The following is a 9,705-nucleotide window of genomic DNA, read 5'->3' on the forward strand; positions in this document are numbered from 1 at the left end:
CATAATACTTACCAGCTTTTTTTGGTGAACCATTCCACATTTCGGGTCGGCACCGCTTCGTTGGCAGGTACCGCACCCCGGCCCCTATAGGGAAAGGACAAAAGACATTACTGGGGAATTATAAAGACATTTCGAGGGGTCGCCCTCATCACTAACTCACCTGATTTTACCATCGGCAATGTAACCCTTCAACGCATCGCCTTCGTTCTGCACCTGAAATAAAGGACAGATCACAGGTTAGGAAGACAACATAAAAAGAGGCTCACACTTGAACTTTTGAATCTTCATACTTATGGCGTATCGCTCAGAAAAGTCAAGTGGATTTTGCCAGCGCCATTCTGAAAACCAGTGAAGTAACTTGACGAACGCGCGCCCCTGCACCAGAAGCAGGATGGAGAGTTCATCCTTCTAAACCATAAGGTGAGCTTAAACCGGGGGTTTTGGAGGAAGTCAGAAGAACGAAGGGGGTAAGGGGGGAGCAAGCACACTATTCTGCAGACAGTTAATCCCCTTTCTCATCTGCAGAAGGATATTCCTACGGGCCAGACAAGCAAGATTTGGGGGTCCTGTTCAATCGGTGGTCCGAGTTCTGCGCATCACGCTTGAAGAGGCCACAGCAACCCAGACTAGACCAGCGCCTCCGTGGGAGCCAGGTGAGCGTTACAGGACTTAAGGGACAGCCTCTGTGCACTAAGCAGCCACCGGCAAACCAAGGCCCGGACTCTCTTCCCTGCATCGATACAGGTGCGGAGCAGGTGTCTACAGCCTGCACTCCAGAGCCGCCCCGCAGGGAGTCACTGCCACACAGACTATAAAAGATTGCAGCGAGGTAGCCGCTCTGCTACTTACGAAACACTGACCCAGAATCAGGTAGTCTATGAATGAGTAAGCACGAGGTTGCCCACGAACATGTGGTGCACTACAGGCAAAAGAGGTGGCCCCTTTCTGTTCACACTCAAGTCCAGAGGCGAGCACCTCTACGCACCGGCCCAGAGTCCGGCTATCTTAGGCCAACCGAGGCTCCACAGCGCTACAGTACTGTTAAGCTTGGAGGGAGGGGGTGAATTCCGACTTAGAGGCGTTCAGTCATAACCCCACAGATCGTAGCATCACCCCATTGGCTCCTCAGCCAATCACATACACCAACTGTCTGAACCTGCAGTTCCTCTCATACTGAGCAGGATTACTATTGCAACAACACATCATCAGTAGGGTAAAACTAACCGGTGTCACGACAGTCTAAACCCAACTCATGTTCCCTATTAGTGGGTGAACAATCCAATGCTTGGTGAATTCTGCTTCGCAATGCTAAGAAGAGCCGACATCGAAGGATCAAAAAGCGTCGTCGCTATGAACACTTGGCCACCACAAGCAAGTTATCCCTGTGGTAACTTTTCTGACACCTCCTACTTGAAACTGAAAAGTTAGAAGGATCCTGAGGCCCCGCTTTCACAGTCTGTATTCATACAGAAAATCGAGATGAAGCAAGCTTTTGCCCTTTTAATCCATAGGAGGTTTCTGTCCTCCCTGAGCTCGCCTTAGGACACCTGCGTTATGGTTTGCCAAGTGTATCGCTCCAGTCAAACTCCCCACCTGCCATTGTCCCCGGAGCAGGTCATGTCCGGGGAGCGGCGGGCACTTGGAGCCCGAAGCGAGAGTCCCAGGGGGCTCGCCAACCCACCTCACTGATTAAGTCAAAAACGATAAGAGTAGTGGTACTTATCCTACACTGCTCATGTCTCTTCGCTGTGCCAGACTAGAGTGAATCTCAGCAGGGTCTTCTGTCCCCACTGATTTGGCCAAGCCCATTCCCTTGGCTGTGGTTTGCTAGATAGGTAGGGACAGTGAGAATCTCGTTCATCCATTCATGCAGGTCACTAATTAGATGACAAGCCATTTGGCTACCTTAAGAGAGTCATAGTTACTCTCGTCGTTCACTTGTGCTTCATTGAATTTCTTCACTTTGATATTCAGACCACTGGGCAGAAATCACATTGCGTCAACACTCACCGTGGGCTTTACGCAATGCTTTGTTTTAATTTAACAGTCGGATTCCCGTGGTCTGCACCAGTTCAAAGCCAGCTGCTAGGCGTCAGCTGAGGCAGAACGCCGGCATCGAACCGCGGGAGGGGAACGGAACAGAGAGAGGTGACCACCGCATCTGCGGAGATCCACAGGAAGGGCCAGGCTCACATCCAGAGTCGGCAAGGGTGGCCTCGTCCAGCTGCAGCGCGCGCCCAGTCCCGCTTCCCACATAAATTGTTCCAACATGCCAGAGGCTGTTTACCCCGAACTGCTGCAGATATATACGGCCCGGTGCAAGATTTACACCATCGCCCCCGGATTTTTGAGGACCAGCGAGAGCTCACCGGGCGATGCAGCGCTTTCCCAGTCTTGGGTGCCTCTCTCAGGGTGAACCCACTCCAGGGTGCCCTGCCCTTCACAAAGAAAACAGAACTCTCTCCGGGGATCCCACCAGCTGCTCTGGGATCATTTGTGCTACCGCACTGGACGCTGCAAGGGCACCCGTCTCCGCCACTCCAGGTCTGGGGATCTGAATCAGACTCCCTTTTGATCGGCTGAGGGCAACAGAGGCCATCACTTGTCCCTTCAGAATGGCGCTCAACCATTTCTTAGGACTGACTGACCCATGTTCAGCTGCTGTTCACGTGGAACCCTTTTGTTTGAATATTTGCTACAACCACCAAGATCAGCTCATGTGGCGGCTCCACCCGGGCCCTCACCCCAGGCTTCTGTGTGCTGCCCTCCTACTTGTCGCAGCTTAGCCCCCATAGCGGGCCCGGTATGGGACAGAGGCTCCGGCGCCATCCATGTTCAGGGCAGTTGATTCAGCAGGTGAGTTGTTACACACTGCTTAGCAGATTCCGACTTCCAAGGCCATCGTCCTGCTGTCTATATCAACCAACACCTTTTCTGGGGTGTGATTAGCGTGGGCATTGGGCACCTTAACCCAGCGTTCGGTTCATCCCACTGCGTCAGTTCTGCTTACCACAAGTGGCCCACTACGCGATTGCATTCGATGCCAGCAAGCCGGACTTCTTACCCATTTAAAGTTTGAGAACAGGATGAGATCATTTAAGTCCCAAGACCTCTAATTATTCACTTTACCCGATAAAACTGGGGTTTCTGTGTGCCAGCTATCCTGAGGGAAACTTCAGAGGGAACCAGCTACCAGATGGTTCGATTAGTCTTTCGCCCCTATACCCAGGTCGGATGACCGATTTGCACGTCAGGACTGCTACGGACCACCACCAGTTTTTCCTCTGGCTTTGCCCTGCCTAGGCCTAGTTCACCATCTTTCGGGTCCTATCACACACGCTCATGCTCCACCTCTCTGACAGAGCAGGCGAGACGGGCCGGTGGTACACCCACTGCGCCGGGATCCCAGCCAGCGTGCGCCAACGCTCACCTTCTTAGCGCCACAGGGTTTTGTTCGGCCCTCCGCCTCACGCACGTGTTAAACTCCTTGGTCCGTGTTTCAAGACGGGTCGCGTGGGTAAACAACATCACCTCAGACCCCTGGCGTCCTTCATGGGCCTCCCCGCCCAGCGGTGCAACATGGTCGAGCGCACTGATGGCAGTCCACCACAGTCGACACTAGCATCGGGAGCTCTGTCTCTGCCCCGGCAACCCCCAAGAGGTGCTGAGGCGGTTGCCGGAGAAGAGTGCGGCAGCGGTCAATCTCCCTCGGCCACAGCAAAACTGCTGTCAGGGAGTTGTAACACCGGAAATGCACCTTGCTGGGGCCAGGTGTACCCAGCCAGGAGTCCCACGAGGGCATCCGCTGTTCCAAGCGACCGACCTGCCAGCCATCTTCAATCCTGCGGGAAGACTGCATGGACCCCAACTGTTTACCTCTCGATGGTTTCACGCCCTCTTGAACTCTCTCTTCAAAATTCTTTTCAACTTTCCCTGAGCGATACTGGGGAGTCAGTCTTCAGTACGCCACATTTCCCACAGCTGCCGCTGAACGCGATTCAGTGCTAGGCTCTTCCCTCTTCACTCGCCATTACTGAGGGAATCCTGCTTGGACGGATAAAAGTCCCACCTCCTTCCAGTTGGGTAAATGCTTTGTTTGTGTGGGCTGTAAGGCCTCGGGCCTGTAAGGGGGTGGCGGGGGGGGAGTGTTGGTGCCCCAGCCCCATACCTCCAGCGCAGCCGAGTGTGCACTGTTCCGGTATGCGGCTGAAGCCCACATGGTTGTGAGGCCCCGCTGCAGGGCCATCCCGTGCCGGCAGCCGTGGGACACCACAGACAGCCACACGCGGCACGGCCAGGTGTCCCGGGGTAGGGTGAAGGTGCGCCAGCCTTTTTTTAAGGCCCACTGCTGCCGCCACCAGGGCGTGCTGCCCTCCCGAAACCCACACGAGGTGGGGAAACGGGGGAGGCTGGCATGCACCAGCAATGAACCTGGGCGTCAGGTCCAGGGATCCTGCAACGGTGCTGATGGGGGTCTGACCTTAGGGGGATGAAGGGAACAGGGTCCCAGCAACAGTCCCAGCCGTGCCCCCGGCAGGGAACCCTGGGGCGATTGATGTTCAAGCGACACTCAGACAGGCGTAGCCCCGGGAGGAACCCGGGGCTGCAAGGTGCGTTCTTAGTGTCGATGATCAATGTGTCTTGCAATTCACACTAATTCTCGCAACTCATCGACGCGCGAGCTGAGTGATCCACCACCAAGAGTTACAGGCAACCTTTTTTTGTTCCAGGCATTGGGCCGACTCTGCCGTGGCGCCTGAGGCGAGACAGCCCAGCGCCCAGTCTAGCTTCCCCATTTGGGGGTCGGCCGAGACCAATGTCAAAAAAATCCAGGCGCTTAGCCCGGGAAGCCTGCCCGCCACCTGCAGCAGCATAGCGCTTCCCACAGGGATGAAGGCAGGCCGCTTTGCTACCAGCCCGATCCACTTATCCTTCCCTGACCTTCCGCTCCCCTTTTGGGGGAGGGGAGTTTGGGGGAGGCGGGCCAGGGACAGCACAGGTAGGGGGTCAGGGGGGACCGATGGTTTCTTCAAACCCCAGTCAGCCGCACAGGGCCGAGCTCCGGGTGCCCGGGCAAGAGGGAAGGTCGCCTACTGTGCCGACAGGCCTGGCCATCGCTCGTTTACAGATGTGGCCACTAGAAACATCAACACAGCTAGATTCCCCCATTCTACCCTCCACACCCACACCTAGATGAACCACCCCCCCAGACACAAACCAATGTCCCCATCGCTCCCATCAAACCCACACCAATGTGCCCTGTCCTCTCCCTCCAGACCCAAACTAAGATGCCTCATCCCACCGTCCAGACCAACAGACCTCTTCCAGACCAGCACCAATGTGCCCCCATCCATTGTGCACCCCACCAAGATGCCACATCCCTCCCTCCAGACCCACACCAATATGCCCCCATCCCTCCCCATACCAATGTGCCCTCATCCCTCCCCATACCCACCCCAATGTACCCTCATCCCTCCCCCAGACCAATGTGCCCGTCTCTCCCATCAAACCCACACCAATGTGCCCCCATCCAACCCAAACCAGGATGCCTCATCCCTCCCTGCAGATACACACCAATGTGCCTCATCCCTCCCCAGATCCAGACCAATGTGCTCGTCCCTCCCATCAAACCCACACCAATGTGCCACATCACGTCCTTTCAATACAACGCGCCTCCTTCCACTACCTCCAGAGCCACACCAAGATGCCCCCATCCCACCCACACCAGGATGCCCCATCCCAGCCTCCATACAAACAGATGCCACATACCTGTTCCAGACCCACACCAATGTGCCCCATCCATTGCAGACCCCACCAAGATGTCACCATCCCGCCATCCATAAAGCAAGAGGCCACCATCCCACCCCAGACCAACCCCTAGATGAACCATCCCTCCCCCAAACCCACAATGTGCCCCCATCCCTCCCCCAGACAGACCAATGGCCCCCATCCCTCCCATCAAACCCACAACGTGCCTCCATCCACTCCCACCAGAGCCACACGAAGTTGCCCCATCCCACCCTCCAGCTGCACAGATGTCCCCATTCCACCCACACCAGGATGCCCCATCTCACCCTCCAGACAAAACGGATGCCACGTACCTTTTCCAGACCGACACCAATGGGCCCCCATCCATTGCAGGCCCCACCATCCCTCCATCCACACAGAAAGATGCCCCCATCCTGCCCTCCAGCCCCACACCTAGATGAACCATCCCTCCCCCCAGACACAGGCCAATGTCCCCACTCCCTCCCTCCAGACCAACATCAATGTGCCCCATCCCGGCAGACCCACACCAATGTGCTTCATCCCGCCAGACCCACACCGGTGTGCCCCTATCCAACCATTCAGACGCCACCAAGAGGCCCCATCCCTCCCTCTAAACCAATACCATAATTCCCCATCCTCACATAGCAAGATGCACCTTCCAGACCCACACCAAGAAGTCCATGTGCGTCTCCCGAACCATACGCATAAAGCCCCAGCGACCCCCTCTAAAACCACCCTCATCAGACATGAAATTACTCTATTAACCCCCTTTAATCAGTTAAACACCACCATCCACTGTCCCTTTTCTTAGCCCTACATACCTTTCATGTTGAAAAGCTGAACATGATTTTTAAAGTAAAGGTAATTTTCAGCTCCCCCGTCTCAATCTGGTGTCTTGCAGGAACGGTCACAGTATCCCGAAGAAAATACTAATTCCGGTTGCACTTACACCGGCAGTTGAAGTCTTCTGCGATTGCTGCTGCTCTTGCAGCCAAGCAGCCAGACCCTCCCCTGAGTTCTAGCTCGGTCCCATCTGGTGTTAAAATGCCCAATTTAGCCGCTGCAAGTGCAAGTCAAAGGCACTGAGATTCCGGTTGCACTTGCACAGGCAGCCAGAGCCTCCCTGCGCAGCTCACTAAAATTGCTCCCGAAAATTAAATACGATGATGTCGAAAGTCTCGTGTAGAAGAGTAGGCGGGCCATTGCTATAGTACGTTTCTCAGATGTGAACTAGACGCTACCATATTCCCGCTCCCGATTTCACAAGTTGACGTAGTGCACTGCGTGCATGTTAGGGAACTGTAGCGGTCTCAAAGTCACATGGAGAAATGGAGCCGGGCGTTGCTTTAGTCCGTTTCTCCGTTACCTGCTGGGAAATAGATTCTTCCCTGCCAGGGTTACATGGGTGACAAAATTGAAATAAGAGATGGAGTTTGGCGAGAAGGGGGCAATGGCGGGAGATGAAAAATAGACCGGGCAAAGTGTGTGGGGTTAAAAATCTGCTTTACCTCTGTTAAAACGGCACTGTAAATCCAGAGATTATAGGGGTTGAAGAAGGAACTGAGTCGGTGAGGGGTCAGGTGAAGTGGGGTTGAGGTTCTCTGGAATTGGAAGTGATGTCAGGGGACGAGGGTCTAGTTCTTGTAAGGTGATTGTTTTTTAAGGGAGTGGGGGCGATGACTGCATGACCCCTTCCGGTTTACAAAGAACAGGAGGATGTACCCGTCCATGAGGAAAGCAGTTCTCCACTACTGAGAGCCTGGAAGGTGAGCGGGGCAAAGGGGTGGTGGTATTTTCTGGGTACAGGATGAAGGCATAATAGTGTCTCTGGGAATTGCCAGAGATGCATGTGCATGCCTGCATGCCAAATTCCGCTGGGGAGAGGCCACTGTAGTTACGTTTTTCTCTTTGCGTTGCAGTCTCTGAACTGACATCTCCCGAAAGGAATGAGGAATGTTGGATGTGTGTGGCTGGAGGGACTCGTGGAGTGACAGTCAGTGGTCGATGTCTGAGTTCGGGACTAATGTGGAACAAATGGGATGTACTCTCGGTCCAGAGCTGTGTTGTCTTGATGCAGACATGGAAATTCCTCAGGCCTTCGTTCCTTTCCATTGTTGTAATCACGTCTGTGCCATTAGAAGAAGAGCAGCAAACATGCACATCAATGTTGATCAGTGGTGGATCTAGGATTTTTAAAAGGGTCCCTAAGATTGGAGTTCAGGGATGGGGGAAGGCGAGAGATACCAGCTGATAACTACAAGAATGTGTAAACTTGTTAAACAAAATGGTCAATTTTGCTGTATTGGACAGCCCCCCTTGTCAATAAGAAGACAGGTTGAATATACATTTGGTAGCAAGCACTGCTTGAAACCTACATTTTGGAAAAAAATCACAAGCACACTGCTGTACAATGTACACTACATTCTGGTGCTATTTTAGGGGAGAGGTGGGCAATGACAGTCCGGAACAGAAAGGTGATGGCTGGAAGGTTTTGAATCAATCATAGCCACGGGCAAAGCTCTGAGCAACCCTCCAGACCATCGTTTTTCAGCCTGCCAAGCCATTACAGAAGGGGAAAAACTATATGCAAATCAGGCTTGGTCCTACCCCAAAAGGGGCAGTCCAGCCCAAACTGCTAGGTTACATCCCTTCTGCACGAGACCACAAGCATCCCCAGACATGTTTCAGCCTTGTTGGGCGTCATCAGTGAGGAGTAGCTTGGATCTCTAGGCCCGGCAGACTCGGGACCCACGTCTGGGCATACCCGTCCCACTCGGGGTGACTTTGGCAAAACAGAAAGGTGATGGCTGGAAGGTTTTGAATTAATCATAACCACGGGCAAAGCTGTGGGCAACCCTCCAGACTATTGTTTATCAGCCTACCAAGCCATTACAGAAGGGAAAAACCGTATGCAAATCAGGCTTGGTCCTACCCCAAAAGGGGCAGTCCAGCCCGAACTGCTGGGTCACATCCCTTCTGCACAAGACCACGAGCATCCCCAGACATGTTTCAGCCTTGTTGGGAGTCATCAGTGAGGAGTAGCTTGGGTCTCTATGCCCGGCAGACTCGGGACCCACGTCTCGGCATACCCGTCCCACTCGGGGTGACTTTGGCAAAACAGAAAGGTGATGGCTGGAAGGTTTTGAATTAATCATAACCACGGGCAAAGCTCTGGGCAACCCTCTAGACCATTGTTTTTCATTCAAAACCTTCCACCCATCACTTTTGTGCTTACAGTTTGTCTCACTACGTGAAAGAGGGTATGCCCAGACGTGGGTCCTTTGCTCGCTGCGCCATAGGGAACCAAGCTGCACCTCACTGGAGAGGCCCAACAAGGCCGAAACATGTCTGGGGTTGCTTGTGTTTCCGTGCAGAGGGGACCAAGCCTAGCAGTTCGGGCTGGGCTGCTACCATTGGTGGCAGTACCTGACTGATTTACATATGGCTGGACCCCTTTTGCAATGGCGCAGACGGGCTAAAAACAGTGGTGTGGATGGTTGCCCAGAGCAATGCCAGTCGTTCCGATTCATTCAAAACCTTCCACCCATCACTTTTGTGCTTACAGTTTGTCTCACTATGTGAAAGAGGTTATGCCCAGACGTAGGTCCCTTGCTCGCGGGGCCGGGGCCATAGGGAACCAAGTTGCACCTCACTGAGGTGGCCCAACAAGGCCGAAACATGTCTGGGGTTGCTTGTGTTTCCATGCAGAGGGGACCTGGCCTAGCAGTTCGGGCTGGGCTGCTACCATTGGTGGCAGTACCTGACTGATTTGCATATGGCTGGACCCCTTTTGCAATGGCGCAGACAGGCTAAAAAACGGTGGTGTGGATGGTTGCCCAGAGCAATGCCAGTGGTTCCGATTCATTCAAAACCTTCCACCCATCACTTTTGTGCTTACAGTTTGTCTCACTATGTGAGAGAGGGTAAGACGTGGGT

General features: G+C 54.0%; 1 pseudogene; it reads right to left on the reverse strand.

Annotated features, from left to right (window-relative positions):
• Positions 1-4,564: 4,564 nt before the first annotated feature.
• LOC138581506 (5.8S ribosomal RNA) lies at positions 4,565-4,706 on the reverse strand (annotated as a pseudogene).
• Between the last annotated feature and the right edge of the window lie 4,999 nt (positions 4,707-9,705).

This window comes from Ambystoma mexicanum, chromosome 3p (assembly GCF_040938575.1).
Source record: "Ambystoma mexicanum isolate Mex_15411 chromosome 3p, UKY_AmexF1_1, whole genome shotgun sequence".
Lineage (NCBI taxonomy): Eukaryota > Metazoa > Chordata > Amphibia > Caudata > Ambystomatidae > Ambystoma > Ambystoma mexicanum.